This window comes from Suncus etruscus, chromosome 12 (assembly GCF_024139225.1).
Source record: "Suncus etruscus isolate mSunEtr1 chromosome 12, mSunEtr1.pri.cur, whole genome shotgun sequence".
Taxonomy (NCBI): Eukaryota; Metazoa; Chordata; class Mammalia; order Eulipotyphla; family Soricidae; genus Suncus; species Suncus etruscus.
The window spans coordinates 104,618,716-104,640,671 of record NC_064859.1 but is presented as its reverse complement, the minus strand read 5'-3'; the positions used below and the strand labels follow the sequence as shown (position 1 = coordinate 104,640,671).

The 21,956-nt window shown below is 40.8% G+C and overlaps 1 non-coding gene across 1 annotated transcript; it reads left to right on the top strand.

The window, feature by feature from the left end:
* The first annotated feature begins 263 nt into the window (after positions 1-263).
* Positions 264-393, top strand: LOC126025404 (small nucleolar RNA SNORA22). The gene has a single exon (XR_007501411.1). It is a non-coding gene; the product is annotated as a small nucleolar RNA SNORA22 (small nucleolar RNA).
* The last annotated feature ends 21,563 nt before the right edge of the window (positions 394-21,956 follow it).

Here is a 21,956-nt window from a genome sequence, read left to right as displayed (position 1 = left end):
AAGCAACAGGAAAATAACAGTAATAAACTTTTTTTTCATGCCTCTCAGAAAATTTTACGCCAAGGTCATAATTCTGTCACTTTACAGATAACAAAATGTTGGTAAAAGAAAAACTTCTTTGTGTTTTAAAATCCAAACGAACACAAAAGTGTTAAATTTAAGTCTTATATTTCTATTAAAAGTTTTATTTTAATTTTTAAAGTATTTACAAAATTATGTGAAAAATAATGTGGTTAGCCTTTTTAAACAATATAGTTAATTTAATGCACAGTGAACACCTAGGTGTGCTTTATAGTACCCTTAGTTTTAACTTTGTGCTACAGCAATGGTTGTTCTTTATTTCTGCATTGAAAGAACTATTATTTTAAGTGCATTCAAAATATCAGCACATTATACAAATCTGTATATTTGTGTCGCAGTGAAAAAAAATAATATAAATGAAAAATATATTATATATAATTTTATAAGTAATATATAAAAGTAACTAAACTTTATAAGCAAATTAACTAGTATTAAATACAATTTTAGTCTTAAGTTCTAAGTGTGTAAATACATCAGATGTCTTTAACTATATTTTATAATAATCTAAGCATTTAGTTAATTTAGTATATAATATTTTTTACAAATTATTCACTTAAAGTCTTCATAGTAAAAACAGTTGTTTGTTTTTTAAAATCAGTTTTTTATACCTTTAATAATCATAGTTCATGCTATTGTGTTTAATCATGAAAATTTTAACACTTTATTGCAGCTGTCTTACTGTTCTACTGCAAAACCAATTTAAAGAAAACCTATTCATTTACAGCAAATCATTTCATACTTCCAAGTAGAGACTCCTTCTACAGTGCTCATTAACCATTTTACTTAATGTTTTAAACTTCAAATTAAAATTGTTTTAAAAATGTTTTGTGTTAAATCTAAACCTTAAAATTTATTTTCAGCAAAGTTCCACTCCATCTACATTAAGTACTTCTCAAAACTAAAAAAGTTTTTCTACAAAATTTTTTTCTTTTCTTCTTCTCACAAACATGCTAGCTAAATATTTAAAAGCGCTTGTCAATTTTTTATAAATAAGTCTTAAATCAATCCTTTTATCTGTTTATCTGTCTGTTGTGATGAATGAAAGTGGCCACAAGTGTAAAATGTTGTGTTTAGTGTTGTTTTGTTTTGTCTGTTTATTTGTTATCTCTACATTTTATAATAATACAATTTTTAAAGCCTTATCCATTTTTCAAATTTCAATTAATTTTTTCAACCTGGTTCAGTCTGGTCAGTTCACAGACTGGCATCTTACAACTAAAAATCATGTGTTAAAAATTATGTATTAAGCTAGCTTTGTCCTTCTAAGAACATGACGGAAGGTGTGGGAGATGGCAAACCCCAGATTTCTCAATGGCCATCGGGGATAACTTTTCCCTGGAGAATTTCTGGACTTTGCAGTCACCCGGCTTTCCTGTTATGTGTAAGTTCAGGCCTATAGAATATGTATTTATGGCTAAAAAATAGCATCCAGCTTTTACATAATAACTAAAAGTTTAAGAAAAATCCTTTATATTTAGTTTAAAAAAAATTTTTTTTAATTAGCAATTGTTAATTATAAATTTTCTTTTATGCCAAAGTCTAACAGAGGTCAAATAACATTCCCGTGGTATTCAAAAATAACTAGTGTAATGTAAATTACTAATGTTTTCTGCCTGTAAACCCAAGCCAGAGGACTAAGTAAATTCTTAATTTTTATATGAAGTAACCATTTTGCCTCCTGCCAAGCTGTTTTCTTATAAACCTCCTGCTAGCCGCCATTCCTGCAAACCTGTTTCTAACTGACTCCACCTTTGACAATGCTGAATTAGACACTCTGCCTAGCTGTCTTGGATGCCCACCATTGCCACCAACAACCTCCATTGCAAACAAGTCACGGTCGTGGAACTTTGCTTACTCAAACCATATATGTGCCCGCCTGTTCAACAATCAAACATTTGCAATCAAACCATTATTGTTAACAACTCTTCCATCTTCATTGAAGCCCCCAACTCCACTTATTTTGTTTGTTCCACTGGATTTTCTCCCCATATTGTTACTGAAATATTTCTTGCTTATCATGATTGTTATGTTTTAGCTTTGTTAATGCCTAGAATAACCATCAAACCTGTTGGTCGGTTTCCACCTCGAACCTCATCCTGCAAATGGTCAATGCCTCTGCTCTAGCCCTCACAGACCCAGATTATGAACGCTGTTAGCTTAGCTTCTCTCCTCAACCCCTACTCTTATCCTTCCGTCTTTCAACGACGTCGCGAGCCCTTTACAACTGTTACCCTGGCAGTCCTCCTTGCTGTTGGCGCCACTACTGGTGCTGGCATAGAAATTTACTCCCTTGTTTCCACTCAGTCCAATTTTCGCATTCTCACTCACGCTGTAAAACAAAACATTAATGAAATCAAACATAGCTTACAATTTCTCACTAATACTGTTAGTTCCCTTGCTGATGTAGTTCTTCAAAATCGTCGTGCTTTATATTTTGCCCTTATAAAGGAAGGGGGAGTCTGTGTGGCCCTTAAAGAACTATGCTGTGTATTTATAGTCAAAACTGGATTAGTTAGGGATAGTGTTCCACGTATTGGTAACGGTATGAAGGAGTTCCAGAAACGTTTTGACCAAGAACAAGGTTGGTAACAGGGTTGGTTTTTCTCTTCTCCTTGGATACATACATTACTGTCCACTATTTTGGGCCCTCTTATTAGCCTCATGCTGCTCCTTTCCTTTGACCCATAGGCTTTCCGCAAACTTACTGCCCTTGTTAAAAACCAGGTAGATGAGACGGCAAAAACCTCTGTTCAAGTTCACTACCAACAGTTAACCCCGCGTGACTCCTGTGAAAACTTGGCTTTAGTCAACAAGCCGCCCTTCCAGCCACTAAGTTTCCAGGAGATAGAGCGCATAGCTAACAAACGGAGTTCGCTCCGGCACTTGTGCTCTCGGCTGTGGAGATACCTACGACGGGATTAGCAAGGTCCCAGTTAGGGCACGGCCCAAAAAAGGCTACAACGCATAATTCGGATCTCTGCGCGCACCCACCTTTTAAATGCGGCTTTGGCCGTGTCCGACCTGGTCAAACCTTGTAGCCTAAGACACGGTTCTTCCACCCGTTCACGACTTTCCTTCTTTTATTAGAAGAGAAAGGGGGAGATGTTGGGGACTGTGACTTGTTTGAGGCCATTTTGCTGTTCTTTCTGCCATAGTCCAGCCTTTCACCTAAAAGCTACATGCAGTCTTGCTGTAAGTTTTTGAGCCAAAGAGAAAGGAATGTGCAGCTGCAAAGTATAATTAATCTTGTAGCCCGGAGGAGAGCAACACGGCCCGGTACCATTCCCAGAAATGAGGTCTTACTCCCTCAACTACATTCCGGAGTCAACAAGGCAGTTATTATGTGTATATGTTACATTGTCTGTTCGAGATCACTGAGGCAAGCACATCTTGCACCACCTCCTGATAGTCAAGCAATTAGGAATGCAGCTAGAAGGTCACTAGAAATTTCCATGGAAACAGCACGTTCATCATGACTTGCAGGTAATCCTGCCTCCTAGCCCACTGCCCATTTCCTTATTTGGAGAATGATTTACTTTCTTTGTTTCTTGAAACCTGAAATATATCCTTCCCTTGTATGGGCCTTCGCGCCAAAAAGTATGACTGACATCACCTTTGTACTGCCCCCTTCTCCTTCACTATATAAGAAGGAGCTGTAGTCAAATAAAGTTGCCTTTGAGCAGTGAGATATTGCCTTAGGTCTTTATTATTAACCTCTCTCAGATTTTTACAGGTGTGGTTGTTCTTCTACCCAGCAAAATAGGAGTGCGGTTGTCTGAGAAGTCTTCCCAGCTAATTCCTGCTGGCCGGGCCCCCCTGGGGGGCTTCCGGACCCCGCAACTTACCCCAAGGGGAAAGCTACACTGCAGTGGAAAGACATTTTAAAGAAGATATTCAGAGACAAGAAACAACCCATAAACCTATTTGGATCAAGGAGGATGAAAAATGGATAGCTGGCTATCTTCTCCTAAGAGGAAGGGGTTATGCCTATGTTTCTATAAATGATGACCCTCCCAAGAAATTTTGGGTTCCATTACGTCTTGTTAGAAATCGGGCTAGCACAAATGATCAGGTTTAGACTACAAACTCCCCTTCAGAGAAAAAACAGAATACTTCAGACACTAACAGCAGTAATATTACTAAGGTCTCTGGGGCAGGGAACGATTTAGCTGTCACACACCATACAATGAGTGAGACTGATGGTAGTGATAAACCCTTACACTCCGAGATGCAAAAGGAAAGACAGGAACCTGTCTTAACTGGGCTCCAAAATATAGGAAACTCTTGCTACATGAACTCAATATTGCAATGCTTGTATAATATTTCAGACTTAACTCAGTATTTTTATAAAGATCATTATAAAAAGGATATTAACAAGAAAAATCCGATGGGGCATGAAGGTAAATTAGCCGAAGAATTTGGTCGGCTCATCAAAACCATGGGAAATGGATTTCATAGATATATTAACCCTGAAAGCTTCAAAGTAACAATTGGTTTACTTAATGACCAGTTTGCTGGACACAATCAGCAGGATCCTCACGAACTACTGATGTTCCTAATAGAGGGATTACATCAGGACTTGCTTACTGTAAATCTAATGACAGACAAAACTACACATCTCATGGGAAATGAAAATTATGAACAATTTAGTCCAGAACACCAAAAGGCTCATAAATCTATTATTTATGATCTCTTTCAAGGACAATTCAAATCTATACTCCAGTGTCTCACTTGCCACCAAAAGTCTGAGGTTTATGAGACATTTATTCATTTGTCTTTGGCTGTTACATCTACAGATAAATGTACATTACAGGAATGCCTCTCTGAATTTTTTAAAGAAGAAGAATTAAGAAATGACAACAAAGTTCTGTGCAACAGTTGCAAAAATAGAAGGGATTTTTCAAAGAAAACGTACTTATGGAAACTGCCACCAGTACTTATAATACACTTGAAACGTTTTGCTTTTGATGGCAAACAAATAAAAAAATTGCATACTTATGTAGATTTTCCTTTAGAAGACCTCAATTTAGAGGAATTCACTTCAGAGAATAAAAGCAAGATTAAGAAATACAACTTATCATCGGTGTCAAACCATTATGGTAAAGTTCACTATGGACACTGTACTTCATACTGTAAAATTGCTGCAAAACAACACTGGATCAATTTTGATGACAAGAAGATCAAAAAAGTCCCTAATACATTGGTGAAATCCACAGCAGCATACATCCTGTTTTATACTTCTTAGAGATCTACAATGAACACCAGATAATCATTTTACTTCCCTATCAGTTGCTATTAATGCTCTAGGATTCTTTCCACAGGCATGATCAATGAATATAGATTGAAAATCATGAATCCCCAATGTGTTTCCTTGTAGGATGGATTTATGTCTTAATTTCATTATTGCTCTAGGTCTCAGTTAATCATGAAATTTTACAAATTAATTTAGTCAAGGTTCACCTGAAAGAGAAATTTCTCATCATATTAATGTTGTTTTTCTTTCTAGGTATACTCATTTAACGACTTTCACTCTTTTTATTTTAACATCATTGCTTTATTTCCCTCAATTTAGGTTTTAAGACGCTTACATAATGATAATTTTAGGTGGACTTTCTTCACAGTGCTTCTTGCCTATGATTGATTATCATAAAGTTACTGTTATAAAATAACTTTGTATATATACTGATATACACGTATAGTAGAGTTGTCCATGTTTGTATTACGCATGAAATTCTCTTTCAGATCTGCTAGGCAAAAAAAAAAAATTTTTAGTGAATTTGAAATGATTTATCTAAACAATTGCCGGCTATTACATTTTAAGGAGCTTTTAATTGATTCAGCTGAATTCTCTTTTCTTTTGCTCTATTTTGGATCCTTTCCAACAAATATTTTTTAGTATGAGTGAGTGTTATGGCCATATTTTTTGTGAAGTCTGTGTATGTATGTCTTGTTTAGTGTCTGTCTGTTCTGCATATTTTGTATATAGTTTCCTTTTTCCTAACTTTATCTTCCCCAAATTAGTCTTCCTTATCCTTCCTTCTCTCTTCCTAGTTCTTAACATTTTAATTTTCAGGATTTCACATGTGCAACCCATCTCCTTCACCCACAACTACAAGCTTCCTGATCTCGGCGGGAAGAAGAAATCCATGACTGTTGGAGTTTTACACCATATATGCTGCAAACTTGTTGGAAATGAAGCCACCTGGGATTTGTGTCACAATGTAACACCAGAGAAAAGATCCATGGACAAGACCCACAGTCTCTGGATCCCAGTTAAACTGTGCTATCTGAATTTCTGGTTTACCATCCACATACACAATGCTATTGTTGACCGTTTCTACAATGGCTACCCCAAGATTGCACCGATCCCAAAGGAAATACAGAAGCCCAACCAACTTATGATGTAATGATGTAACGCTTGGGGATGCCCCAACACATGGATGACTATACTGGCCTTCCTTCTTCATTCAGCTTGATGTTATCTCCTGTACAAGGCTTCAACCCGCTTTTCCAGACCCATCAAGTGTCTTCTGCCGGTCTTTTTGGAGTTCCAGACCCCTCATATTTACAGATTGGTATTGAACTCTGTAGAAATTACATCTGTTGTTTTTCCTATAACTGTAATCCTTTGAAGTTATGTTTGGTACTACACTTCTTTTGACTATCGTAATTAATGTTTTTCTATTTTAGTTTTTAATATTAGGAATCGATGTTGTATTACATTAAGGTTTTGCTTTCTTGATTTTAGGTTTGTGAGTTATATATTATTGTCTATAATTTCCCAAATGATATTTTTGTCTGTTCTCAGGGTTTCTTGCGTGGGCGCATCATAGGCAAAATACTAGGTTTATAGAAGGTTCCATCCATTTTGGATGGGCCCTCAAGTTGTTTATTTACACAGGGAGGGTCTCTGCCTTAAACATTTTGTTTTGGTTTGTGACTTAAGCTCCCATCTATAAATAGTCGACATCAATTTCAGACATCTTATGGACTTCAGACTGGATTAAGAACTTGGACTAAGTTCAGATACCTATTGATCATCATTGCAGTGGCTCCCCACTGTGCAGAGGGTGTATGTGCCTCTTCTTCCGAAATAAAGGCCTAGTTCAATGCCCTCAAAGATGGGCTTTCTGGTCTACCTGAACTTGAATGAAAATGGAGCTGGAGAGATAGCATGGAGGCCGAACATGGAGGTGAGGCATTGGCCTTTCATGCAGAAGGTCATTGGTTCAAATGCCGGTATCTGCCAGGAGCGATTTCTGAACGTGGAGTCAGGAGTAACTCCTGAGCACTGCCAGGTGTGACCCAAAAACGACCACCACCACCAACAACAACAACAACAAATAAAGAAAAGGTGCTTCTTCTTGCCTGCTACACAACCTTTCTGGTGTCTCTTCGAAAGATCTATGTACGTCTTAGATTTATCTTCTCAGGAGCTTGTAGTTGATTCCTTGATACATGTTTCTGGTTTTAGACACCCTGTGCTTAGGTTAGAAGTTTTTCTTTACATTTTCCTGTGATGCGCTTATGCAAACAGCCGCTCTTTTATTATTGACTAATTTTTCTTTTAATAATTGTAGACAATATTGTTTGTTTACTAAAAACAAAAGGGGGAATTGTTGTGTATGTAAATATTTTGGGGGATTACTATGTTGCTCACCCTAATCTGATTAGGTGATTGTGCCCTACCCTAGGGTGTGACCTGGCATTCTGCCCCCACCCTAGGGTAGGACCTGATTCTGCTTCCACCATTGGTTGGTATCTGATCCCACCATTGGGTGGGACCTGACTCTGGACTATAAGAGCAAGGGTCTGTGGAAGGCGAGGGCCTTTTGCTGGCTGGAACTGAATCTGAATCTTTGGACTTCAGTTTTGTCCATCCGAATAAAGCAAATATTTCCACGAGCCTGATTGTCTGCGAGCTGTTTACCCGCCGTTTCACCTCAGAACCGTGGGCTAGACAGGGTGGCAGACGCGTGCTCCGAGCTGGAAGAAAAGGGCCTCATTCTCCATCCCTCCATCAGTCAACCTCTTCAGGGGCTGACCTGCTACAAAGGGCTTTTTGCCCTTTGGCTCTTGGCCCTTTCTGCGCTGCTGGGCGCTGTGATGAAGATGGGCTCAGTTCGAACAGGCAATGGAAAAAGTACTCAAGGCATGCGAACAGATGAAAATAGAAGTCTTTGATAAACTCAACAGAAACAACATAAGAATCATTAGAGTCCCAGAAACCCAGGAAGGAGATCTCCAGGAAGAATCAACTGTCAAAGACATCATCAAAGAGATACTCCCAGAGTTAAAGACTACATGCAATCAAATCCTGCATGCCCGAAGAGTACCAGCTAAAAGAGACCCAAAGAAAAACACCCCAAGGCACATCCTCGTTACAATGACAAATCCCATAGATAGAGATAGAATATTGAAAGCAGCAAGATCAAAAAGGGAAATTACATTGAAAGGAGGAATCCTAAGACTTACAGCAGACATGTCACAAGAAACTCTCAAGACCAGAAGACAGTGGTGGGATATTGTGACAAGACTAAATGAAATGAATGCCTCACCGAGAATACAGCACCCAGCCCAACTCACATTCAGGTTTGAAGGAAGAATAAATAGCTTCATGGATAAGCAACAGCTTAGAAACTTCACAGATGATAAACCAGCCTTAAAGGAAAAACTGACAGGTCTACTCTAAGACGAGAGACCAACAAACACAGCAAACTTATCTATGAAAATGACATTAAATCCTATGACAATCATCTCCCTCACTGTCAATGGAGTAAATTCACCAATTAAAAGACACAGAGTGGCAAAATGGGTCAAAAAGATGAATCCAACCTTCTGCTGCTTACAAGAAACACATCTGAATAGTCAGAACAAACATAGACTCAAAATCAAAGGCTGGAGGAAAATCATCCAAGCAAACAACACCCTCAAAAAGAGCTGGGGTGACCATATTAATATCTGATGACACCAACTTCATACTCAGAAAAGTGGTAAGGGACAAAGATGGACACTATGTACTAATCAAGGGATATGTGCAACAGGAAGAAATCAGACTATTAAACATATATGCACCCGATGAGAGACCAGCAAATTGTCTAATATAATTACTGACAAATCTGAAAGAAGAAATCAATAATAACACAATAATTGTGGGAGACCTCAACACAGCCATATCAACACTTGATAGGTCAACCAGATTGAAACCCAACAAAAACATACTAGCCCTGAAAAGAGTTGTGGAAGAAAGAGGACTAGTAGATATATACAGGACACTCCATCCCAAAAAACCTGGATACACATTCTTTTCCAATGTACATGGGTCATTCTCCAGAATAGATTACATGCTGACACATAAAACATACCTCCATAAAATCAAGAGAATAGAAATCTTGCAGGCTACCTTTGCTGACCACAAGGCTCTGAAAATAGTTGTGAACTACAAATCCACACAGAAGGAAAACTTTAACAATTGGAAATTAAACACCCTGCTACGGAACAACCAGTGGGTCCGAGATGAAATCAAAAAGGAAATCAAAACTTTCCTGGAAACAAATGATAATGAAAACACAAACTGCCAGAATCTACGGGACACAGCAAAAGCGGTCCTGAGAGGAAAATTTATAGCTCTACAAGCACACATCAGGAAGGAAGGAGGGGCATATGTGAATAACTTAATGACGCAGCTCAAAAAATTAGAAAATGACTAACAAAAGGAACCAAAAATAGGGAGACAGAAGGAAATAACAAAGCTGAAAGCAGAACTCAATGAAGTGGAAAACCAAAAAACAATCCGAAAGATCAATGAAAGCAGAAGTTGGTTCTTTGAAAAAATAAACAAGATTGATAGACCATTGGCAAAACTCACAAAGAAAGAGAGAAATCTGATAACCCGTATTAGAAATGAAAAGGGGGGATCACGACAGATATTGCAGAGATCCAAAGGGTAATCAGAGACTACTTTGAGAAACTTTATGCTACTAAACATGAGAACCTAGAAGAAATGGAAAAATTCTTGGACACTTATAACCTTCCACATTTAAGTAAGGAGGATATAGCATATCTAAACACCCCCATCACTACTGAGAAAATTGAAACTGTAATCAAACATCTGCCCAAAAAGAAAGGCCCAGGCCCAGATGGATTTCCTAATGAATTTTTTTAAAATCTTTCAAGAGGAGCTACTACCAATACTAGCCAAGCTCTTCCATGAAATTGAAAAAATGGGAATGCTCCCAAACAGCTTTTATGAAGCCAACATCACCTTGATACCTAAACCAGACAGAGACGCTGCCAAAAAAGAAAATTACAGACCAATATCCCTGATGAATGCTGATGCAAAGATCTTCAACAAAATCCTGGCAAATAGGATCCAATGCATCATCAAGAAGATCATACACTACGACCAAGTAGGTTTCATCCCAGGAATGTAAGGATGGTTTAACATCCGTAAATCTATCAACATCATACACAACATCAACAACAAGAAAAATAAAAATCACGTGATCATATCAATAGACGCAGAGAAAGCATCTGATAAGGTCCAACACCCATTCTTGATCAAAACTCTCAGCAAGATGGGAATGGAAGGAACCTTTCTTAATCTAGTTGAAGCCATCTACCACAAGCCAATGGCAAATATTATCCTCAATGGAGAAAAACTAAAAACCTTTCCTCTAAATTCTGGTACAAGACAAGGCTGTCCACTCTCACCACTCCTCTTCAACGTAGTACTGGAAGTTCTTGCTATAGCGATCAGGAAAGAAAAAGATATCAAGGGAATCCAGATAGGAAAGGAAGAAGTCAAGCTCTCACTGTTTGCAGACGACATGATACTCTACTTAGAAAACCCTAAAGACTCTACCAAAAAGCTTCTAGAAACAATAGATTCATATAGCAAGGTGGCAGGCTACAAAATCAACCTACAGAAATCAATGGCCTTTTTATACACCAATAATGATAGGGAAGATATGGAAGTCAGGAAAGCAATCCCATTCACAATAGTGCCACACAAACTCAAATATCTTGGAGTCAACTTGACCAAAGACATGAAGGACCTATACAAAGAAAACTATAAAGCCCTGCTCCAAGAAATAAGAGAGGACACACGGAAATGGAAACACATACCATGCTCATGAATTGGCAGGATTAACATCATTAAAATGGCAATACTCCCCAAAGCATTATACAGATTTAATGCTATCCCCTTAAAAATACCCATGACATTCTTCAAAGAAGTGGATCAAACACTTATGAAGTTCATCTGGAACAATAAACACCCTTGAATAGCTAAAGTACTCCTAGGGAAAAGGAAAATGGGAGACATTATTTTCCCCAACTTTAAACTGTACTAGAAAGCAATAGTTATCAAAACAGCATGGTATTGGAATAAAGACAGACCCTCAGATCAGTGAAATAGGCTTGAGTTCTCAGAGAACATTCCCCAGACATACAATTACCTAATTTTTGACAAAGGAGCGAGAAATCCTAAGTGGATCAGGGAAAATCTCTTCAACAAGTGGTGCTGGCAGAACTGGCTAGCCACTTGCAAAAAAGCGAACATAGATCCCCAGTTAACATCATGTATGAAGGTAAAATCCAAATGGATTAAAGACCTTGATATCAGACCTGATACCATAAGGTATATAGAACAACATATCAGTAAAACACTCCATGACATTGAGACTAAAGGCAACTTCAAGGAGGAAACTGCACTTTACAAACAAGTAGAAGCAGAGATCAACAGATGGGAATACATTAAACTGAGAAGCTTCTCAAAAGAAATAGTGCCCAGGATACAAGAGTCACCCACCGAGTGGGAGAAACTATTCACCCAACACCCTTCAGATAAGAGGCTAATATCCAAAATATACAGGGCACTGACAGAACTTTACAATAAAAAAACATCTAATTCCATAAAAAAAAAATGGGGAGAAGAAATGAAGAGACACTTTGATAAAAAAAAAAAATACAAAGGGCCAAAAGGCACATGAAAAAATGCTCCTTGTCACTAATCATCAGGGAGATGCAAATCAAAACAATGATGAGATACCACCTCACACCTCAGAGATAGGCGCACATCACAAAGAATGAGAACAATCAGTTCCTGATTTTATGTAAATATGTACCTAAAATATTATTGTCAACAATATGTAAGCCACTATGATCAAAATAAAAATTAAAAAAAAAACAACTAAATAAAAAAAAAAAAGAATGAGAACAATCAGTGCTGGCGGGGATGTGGATAGAAAGGAACTCTTATCCACTGCTGGTGGAAATGCCGTCTAGTCCAACCTCTATGAAAAGTGATATGGAGATTCCTCCAAAATCTGGAAATTGAGCTCCCATTCGACCCAGCTATTCCACTCCTAGGGATATACCCTAAGAACACAAGAATACAATACAAAAACCCCTTCCTCACACCTATATTTATTGCAGCACTATTCACAATAGCCAGGCTTTGGAAACAACCAAGATGCCCTTCAACAGAAGAATGGCTAAAGAAAATGTGGTACATATACACAATGGAATATTATGCAGCCATCAGGAGAACTGAAGTCATGAAATTTTCCTATACATGGATGTACATGGAATCTATCATGCTGAGTGAAATACGTCAGAGGAAGAGAGAGACGCAGAATAGTCTCACTCATCTACGGGTTTTAAGAAAAATAAAAGTCATTTTTGTAACAATCCTCAGAGACAATGAGAGGAGGGCTGGAACTTCCAGCTCACTTCATGAAGCTCACCACAAAGAGTGGTGAATATGCTATAGAAATAACTACACAGAGAACTACCATAATCATGTGAATGAATGAGGGACTGGAAAAGCCGGGGGTGGGGTGGGATGCAGGGAGATTGGGGACATTGGTGGTGGGAATGTTGCACTGGTGAAAGAGGGGTTCTTTACATGACTGAAACCTAATCACAATCATTTATGTAATCAAGATGTTTAAATAAAGAAAAAATTGAAAAAAAGAAAACATAAACCAAAATGATTATATTGAAATTCCTAAATTATACATATAGCGACACTAATTACTATCTATTCATTCTGCTTTATTACCTTCCTCTCTCTCCTATTCCTTTCTTTTTCTTGTGCGCTATTTCTGCTTTTTATTATAATCTACCCACCCTGATTAATATCTGATTCTCCTATTAGAATGCATGCCTAACACTGCAGAGAGTTTGGAAAGCAGCCAGTACCTAGAAGGGTATCTGGCTTCTTGTAGTTACATTGTGCTTGTTATCCACGGATTTTCTTTGTTTAAAATCAAGATTTCTCAGGTTGTTTCAAAACTACTAGGTAGTCAAATGATTGTGGGCCTCGTTGTTAGAGAAATTTCATGTCCAGTAATCTTAACTAAGACTCCACTTAAACTCAAAGCTGAGTATCCCCCAGGTTCCACTAAATCAAGACCCAGGTCTTTATCTATTCTTGTGGCCAAGTCTTTCCATTTCTAAGATAATTAACACTTGGGACTAGGGCTTTGGCTCAGTGGTAAAACACTTGTCTTGTATGTATGAGTTCCTGGGTTCAAGCTCTGATTCTACAAAACACAATAGTAAAAATCCCCTCCCTCCTTCCAAAAAATTGCTATTCTATTTTGGTTTAATAGTGAATAGTAATCATTTTAGTCCATCTCCTCTCCAGAAAGTATCCTACTTTTATGGGCAATTTTCAAGGTGCTAACAGAAAGATGACAAACAATGGTAGAATCTGGGGTCTTGGGTGCATAGCTAATGGCTATAACCAGGCTATAAGCTGTGGCATGTGTGTCATAGGACTATTGCTCATCTGTGCTCAGGGACAACACCTGGCATGCTAAAGCACCACACACTGTACAGAAAGTCAAACCATTGTGGTAGCTATAGCTGCATGCAGAGCAAGCACCTCATAGTCACGTACCTCACAGACCTGTCCCCACAGTACTGTGCCTCACAGTCCCATAACTCACAACTGTGTACCTAAAAGTCTGGTCCTCACAGTCCCACAGTGTTGTGCCTCACAGTCTCAACCTCACAGTTTCATATCTGCCAGTCTTATATCTCTCAGTCCTGTACCCCACCGTCCCCTATCTCACAGTTCGGTATCTCGCAGCCATCTCTGCCCTTGTTCAAGAATTCCCTTCAGCAGAACTTTCCTCCTATCAATCCCAATAAAACATAAATTCTTTTGGAATATCTTAATGATTTATTTATTTATTTATTTATTTATTTATTTATTTTTGGGTTTGGGCCACACCCGGCGGTGCTCAGGGGTTACTCCTGGCTGTCTGCTCAGAAATAGCTCCTGGCAGGCACGGGGGACCATAATGGGACACCGGGATTCGAACCAACCACCTTTGGTCCTGGATCGGCTGCTTGCAAGGCAAATGCTGCTGTGCTATCTCTCTGGGCCCATCTTAATGATTTTTAAAACCATTTGATTTTATTGTGTTTGTTTTTAACCTACTATATGGCTGCAGGTAATTGCCATTTTCATCTAAGACAATTCTGAACTAGGTTCCAATTAATTATTTTCTAACTACGAAAGGTAAAATAAAAAATATTGAAAGTTTCTACAATATTTGCATATAAGGGAAGTGGGTACACCAAAATTTTTTTATTAAAACTAACTCATCACTGACATCTTTTTTTTTTGTTTGGTTTGGTTTTTGGTTTTTTTTTTTTTGGGGGGGGGGGTCACACTTGGCAGTGCTCAGGGGCTACTCCTGGCTCTCTGCTCAGAAATCGCTCCTGGCAAGCTCAGGGAACCATATGGGATGCCGGGATTCGAACCACTGTCCTTCTGCGCCTAAGGCAAATGCCTTACTGCTGTGCTATCTCTCCAGCCCCACTGACATCTTTTTAAACTAAATTCAATCCGGCAGAATTGTAAGCAGCAGAATATCAGCTGGAATAACCTGAAAAAGCCTGGGGAAGGGATTGCACTGTCTACAGACAGAGTCTACATTCAGAAAGGCACATCCAGGGTCAACAGAACATCCACTACAGGGAAGAGGGGGCATGAAAACAAATCAGGAAAATAGTGAACACAAAGAGAGTTAAAACTAATAAACTAATAAACTAATAAAACTAATAAAACAACATACACAGGAAGTTAGAGAGGGGAACATTTTTTGGAGGGACGCACAACCAGCGGCACTCTGGCTCTGTGCTCAGAAATCACTCCTGGCATCTGGGATGCTTGGATTGAACCTACGTCGGCCATATGCAAGGCAAACAGCCTACCCACAGTTCTATCGCTCTGGGGAAACATTGTTTTTAATTAGATTGGTAAAGAATAACATTGTATGAAGTGAAGGATGATTTGATAAAACCAATAGCTGTGTAGAATAAATATTTAAATAACTCAAACATCTACTTTCAACAGTAAAAATTACAAAAATGCATATAATACACTATCCATGGAGGGACAAAGTGAATTACTTTATAAAATATTTTACTATTATGAAATCACTCATTTCTCTCCCCTCAATATTTATATAAATACTTTGTTCCTGAAAAATCTGTTTTGATCAAACACATTGGGCCTTGGAGTGCATGAAAAGGCTGCTTTGGGATTCTCACAGGGATTTAAGTCAGAAATCCATCTCCTGGGGCCCACCACACAGTTCAGAATCGGGTACCAGCCTAATCATGGTTCAGACAGAGGGTGGAGGACTGGGGTGGTCTCTGAGTGGCTGGAAAATTCTAGCATCCAATGTTATGACACCTGGTGCAGTTTGGGATGACTGCAGGAATCTTACCAGGTGGACCAGCATCCTGGGCAGCCTACATTCCTTCTTTGTATAAAATGGCTTTTCCATCCTCCACAAAATCATGAACAAGTTCCAGGGAGACCATTTTAGATGGAGCTGTGAGGAGGTGCTGTTTTGGTTCTGAAAAAAGACTACAGAATTCTCTGCTTCCAGTACAAGAAAAAGAAAAAGACTAGGTAGCATTATTTCAATTCCAAGGTATTTTTTAATGTTTCTACATATCTACAGCTCAATAGGAGTGGCCTGAATAGCATGGTCTTGTAGGTCTCAGATGATTTTAACACTGCATCAGTAAATAGTAGAGATTCTAGAGTTTTAGAAATCACTCTATTTTGAAGCAGTGATGCTTGGAAATGGAGCTGTGATGTGTGTGTGTATGTTGTATGTGTGTGTATACAGGTGAGCGTATGTGAGTGCATGCTCAGAATGTTAGGAAACACTCTTCAAGTATAAGACAACTTTCATAATCATAGAACTTTGAGTTCAGAGATGTTAACAGTCCAAATAGGTTGGAAATCAGTTTTTCTTTTTAAGTCAATTTAGATATCACATGCATGATGGCACCTCTGTGTTAGCAAGCCAGGCAAAAAGACTCCCCTGAAAATCCTCACCAGAAGCTTTCCCCTCTTCTGTGCCTGCAAACAAGGCTAGGTTCACCTCAAGGGAAAAGACCTGGCACAGAGTGCTCAAGAGTCACATCCCAGCAAATTTCCTCATCTGTAGCCCATCTTTGATGGAAGCTGTTTTCCTGGGAAGCCTCAATGATGCTTTTTGGTGCTGCACTGGGCAAACAGGTGGCAGAGGTGGTGCTGGCTGTCAAACATCCAAGACATGCTTCAGCCCTCAAGGGCCAGATTGCCTGCCAAGGAGTGAAAAAATTGCAATGAGCAACATCAGGCAAAAGATATGAAGTTATACAAGTCAAACTACAGCATCTGTGATAGAGAGTTCTAAGCAAGTTTCTGCATCTTAAAACTTTATGGTTTCAGCTCAAATTCAGTATGGAAAGTCACATCCACATAAAGACTGACTTTAAAAATCTATAAGGGTTGGGGGCCGGAGAGATAGCATGGAGGTAAGGTGTTTGCCTTTCATGCAGAAGGTCCATGGTTCAAATCCCAGTGTCCCATATGGTCCCCCATGCCTGCCAGGAGCTATTTCTGAGCATAGAGCCAGGAGTAACCCCTGAGCACTGCCGGGTGTGACCCAAAAAAAAAAAAAAAAGATCTATGAGGGCCCAGAGAGATAACACAGCGGCGTTTGTCTTGCAAGCAGCCGATCCAGGACCAAAGGTGGTTGGTTTGAATCCCGGCACCCCATATGGTCCCCTGTGCCTGCCAGGAGCAATTTCTGAGCCTGGAGTCAGAAATAACCCCTGAGCACTGCCGGGTGTGACCCAAAAACCACAAAAAAAATTATATTTGTCACACGGGCACAAATGCACCGCGTAGTTTTGAAAATGAGTATTAGTAAGAAAAGACACCGGCCAGTCTGGCATGGGGGATCTCGGTCTCCTGGACTAAGTGGTCAGCCCAGCAGGCCTTTGGCCAGCTGTCTGCCCAGAGCACCAACAACAGAAAACTGACTTTGACAACCATGACTGAACAGAACCTACCTTTGGACCAATAAGGAAAACCCTAGCCCAGGACTCATAAAAAAAAATAAAAATAAAAACAACAACAACAACAAGATGTCTTATTGCAGAGGCCCAACTTGGACAACAGAGACTGAGCAGAACCTTTGGATCCATAATATCCTAGTCTCCGGCTTAGGGACTGAACAAAAACAGGGAGCAAGTGTTACAGAAGACTAAATCTATCCTAGACCCTGACCTATGACTTGTGCAAATACCAAGATCGCTAGCTACAGTGGCTTGATTTTCTCACACACAACTGAGAGGAAAGTTTCCTGGCACCACAAAAAAAGCGTTTGGGATGGGGTAATAAGTACATATGGAGCCAGAGGTTGATCCCATGATGGTATGCTTCAAGGATGGAGAAACCCTGAATCTCTTAGGCCATGGGAATTCCCTTTCTATTCCAATGTTTACTGTGCCTATGCAAAAAAAAAATGTGGGGGGAACACCAAACCCTGCCACTCCAGCACCCCTACTTTTTCTTAGTTTTTTACTTTATTTTCCTTCTCTTTTTTCTTCCACTTTTCTCTTTTTCACTCTTGTGGTTATTATTTGGTGATTTATTTTCATTTTTATTTGCTGGGTGCATTTTTTCTTTTTTCTTCCATTTTTCTTTCTTTTTTTTTTCTCTCCTCTTTTTTTGGTAGTTATTACCAAATTTTTTTCTCCCTTTTTATCTCCAATGACGGTGGAATGGATGCTCAATCTATAACAAGCTGTAAAGTGGAGACCAGTTGCACTAGCATTCTGGAAGGCAAAGGAGGGAAATATGGGATACATGCTGGGAACAGGGATGGAGGGAGGACAGCACTGATGGTGGAAATGCCCCTCATTCATTGTCACTATGTACCATAAATGGTGCAGTGAAAGATTTGTAATGCACTTTGGTCACAATGAAAAAAAATAGTGGGCATAAAAAAACCTTTATGCATTTTCGTTTTTGTAAAAACTTGATAACAAAGACAGCTATTCTCTGGCTTATCAGATCAAATACCCATTTCCTCACAGCCTTTTAGACTTAAAAAAGCTATTAGTCTCTGAGGAGACTTGACTCAAAAGCAGAAAAGTACATTTCTTTGAATGTTGGAAACTGTCTTGCAAACTGTTGTAATCAGTGCTACTACCACAGAGTTGCGCCAGAAAATAGAAAGTGAGGCAGTCAGGCAGATAAACACTACAAGCAGACAGAGGGGCCCCTTTGGAGGCACTAATCTTTCTACATGACCTTGGCACCAAGTTGCAGATGGGAAGAGAGGGTGGCTTCATGGTTATTCAAGCTATTTGCCCCAGAAAGACTCCTTGATAGTAGTGACAGAGCTTCTCAAGATGGTATCAAGAGAAGGAAGGTGCGGTACGCCATCTGTGGCCCTGCCTAAGTCTCTTCCATATATCCACCAGCTGCCCGGTCCTTTTTGACTATGGATTGCAAAGGGAGCCATGGAATAGCTGAGCATTTGGCATTGAAACTGAGCTATGTTTGGCCAAATACCCTCAAGGAACAAGCTTCCATTCCTTCTCAGCAGTATCAAAGTACACCCTTACCCACTGTACACAATCGGCCCACATCTGCCAGACCTGTGCCTTGCAACAGGATGATGCTGGGGCAGGCAGATGGGAGAGCAAAGTTCCTGACACTCGGGGACAGAAACTCACATTGTCCCCACATGTTAATACCTGTTTCTGTGGGAAGCCCCTGGGGCTGTGAGTACCACCCTGAGCTCCGACATTTCTCATCTGACAGCAACTAGTCTTACTCCATAGAGCAAATATTTATGACCCGGTTTAGTAGTGGACATGGTGCTTTTGTTTTAACTTATAGTATCTGACTCTAAGGATATAAAATCTCCATATAAAAGCAAACTTTGCATATCTCTGATTTTCAAATGCAACCCAAAAATCAATCCACATAGAATCCAGTAAAATTGAAGCTAAAGCAAACATTCTAGCATCTATAGATTCCAGAAGTCCTAAGATGCATCTCAGTCCAGCAGGTCTGAGGAAAGATCCTACCAGCTACTACTGCCCCTTAATCTGCCAGACCAGCCTTCCAGTGGAGGTGGAGGTGAGAGGTGACTTGTGTTGGCTCCTGGATCTCCCAAGTGGGCATCTTTGGAGGAAAAGAGGAGCATGGAGCAGAAACTAGGGATGAGGTCAGGTGCACACATGGTCTCAGGGTGTAGGTGGAGAAAGACTGTGCACATCCTCAGGGTCTCCCAGCAACTTGCCAGGATGCTTCCAGAATAGAAACTTCAAAGTAGAGCAAGATGTTTTGAGCCTAGGGGAGTCAGTTGTGAAGTAACTACATGTTTTTTTTTGTTTTTTTTTGTTTGTTTGTTTGTTTTTGTATCACACCTTGTGGTACTCAGTGGACCATGAGGTCCCAGGACCAAAGATTGAGCTTAGCCCTGTGTACCATCTTCCATTTCTGTGAACCATCTCCCTATCTCTGTGAACCCACTCCATATTCCTGTGGACCCTCTCTATATCCCTGGGAACCTTCTCCCTGTTCCTGTGAAGTGCTGGTGACGTTTGTGACCGGTTAGATGTGATCTCCTGTCTGCTTCTGAACCACCACATAAAGCAGCCCCCAAACAGGGGACATATTCCTATGTGGAACCAGCAGAAGGCAGGCAGCAAGAGGGGCAAGCAGGGCCTATGTTTCTTCTGTTCTGCAGAGATCTATCCACCTCTGGAGCTAAGTCTCTTCCCCAAAGCCTTCTTGTCTTTCGTGTCAGCCCTCACAGACTTACATTTTTCATATGCTCAATCCTAAGGGTATTAGGAGGTTATATATTATAGATCTATCCACACCAGCACACCTGCTGAGAGTGTGGACTGCTCATGGAACAGGTCCTGGCCTTGTGTGTACTTGGACTTGGTACCCCATCAGAAAGCACAGAAGTTCTGCTGCACAGAGAGAAGGATTCCCAGGTCACTCCACTTCCGTCCATTACCCTGTTACCCCTTTCAGGCTCCAGTCCTGAAACAGATACGCAGGTAATTGACTGACTGACTGACTAACTATAGGATCTTAAAGGTCAGAGGAAAAAGATGGCCTTTCTCTCTGCCAGCACTGTAGGGCCAGGAGCAGCCAAGCTCAAAAAGACTGCAGAGCTGCTCTTACCGGCTCCTGCTCTGGGCTGGAGTCCACAACCTGCGGCCCATTTCTGGGACACCCCACAGTCCCACAACTGCCTCAGAATGAAGGGCCATGCCAGCAGCCACCTATCCCATCTCCAAAAGACAACTTGCACAAAATGCAAGCTAAGATTTTGTTTTGACTGCTTAATTCACCATGTAAGTTCCATGGGGAGATAGACTGGTGAGAACCAATCATCCTTATGTTAGAAGGTAGAACTAAAGCCCTGACCTTTCTCAGCTCAAGAAACGGGATTCGGGCAGGAGCGATGGCGCAGCGATAGGGCGTTTGCCTTGCACGCGGCTGACCCAGGACTCACGGCGGTTCAATCCCCCTGCGTCCCCTATGGTCCCCAAGCCAGGAGCGATTTTTGAGCGCATAGCCAAGAGTAACTCCTGAGCGTCACTAGCTGTGGGCCAAAATCAAGAAGAAGTAGGAGAAGGAGGAGGTGGTGGTGGAGGAGGAGGAGGAGGAGGAGGAGATGGAGGAGGAGGAAGAGGAGGAGGAGGAGATGGAGGAGGAGGAGGAGGAGATGGAGGAGGAGGAGATGGAGGAGGAGGTGGAGGAGGAGGAAGAAGTGGAGGAGGAGGGGAGGAGGAGGAAGAGGTGGAGGAGGAGGAGGTGGAGGAGGAGGAGGTGGAGGAGGAGGAGGAGGAGGAGGAGGAGGAGGAGGAGGAGGAGGAGGAGGAGGAGGAGGAGGAGGAGAAGGAGGAGGTGGAGAAGGAGGAGGAGGAGAAAAAAGAAACGGGATTCACTATCTCTTTGTTAACCGTCACTTTGGAATTAGGGCCATGCACCCAGGAGCTGTGAGCATAAATTTTATTCCTCCAAAGTGTTTGTGGGTCTGAGGCTCTCTTCCCCCCACATCTCCAGGGGGTGCCGCACCCTTATCTATTCACCTCAGCGCACAAACATTGACTGTAGTAGGAAAGTACAAGGAAGCGGTGCCGGCTCTGCGCGCGAGGCCCCCTTCCCTTTTCCTGGGCCCCTCCAAGGCTCCAGGACACACCTTGGGGCGGAGACCAGAGATCAGGGCAACGACATCTTCTCCAGCTCCTAGTGAGCAGCATAATCGGGGCCTAGCAGCACCTCAGAGTCTCTGACACTCGGGATCCGCCGCCAGCAGCTCCTTCAGCATGGCAGGAGCTGCTCCAGCCCTTAGAAAGCTCTCCAAACAGCGCAGGAGAAGGCGTAGGGCTGGACCCAAGAGTCTATGTACCCATTGGGTGGCTTTCAGAACAAGTGAAGCGAAGTGCGGCCGAGGGCTCGCCTGCAAGGGGCTCGGACCGCAAGGCCCGACCGGGTCCCCGCATCTCCTCCGGGCAGGCGCGCACTG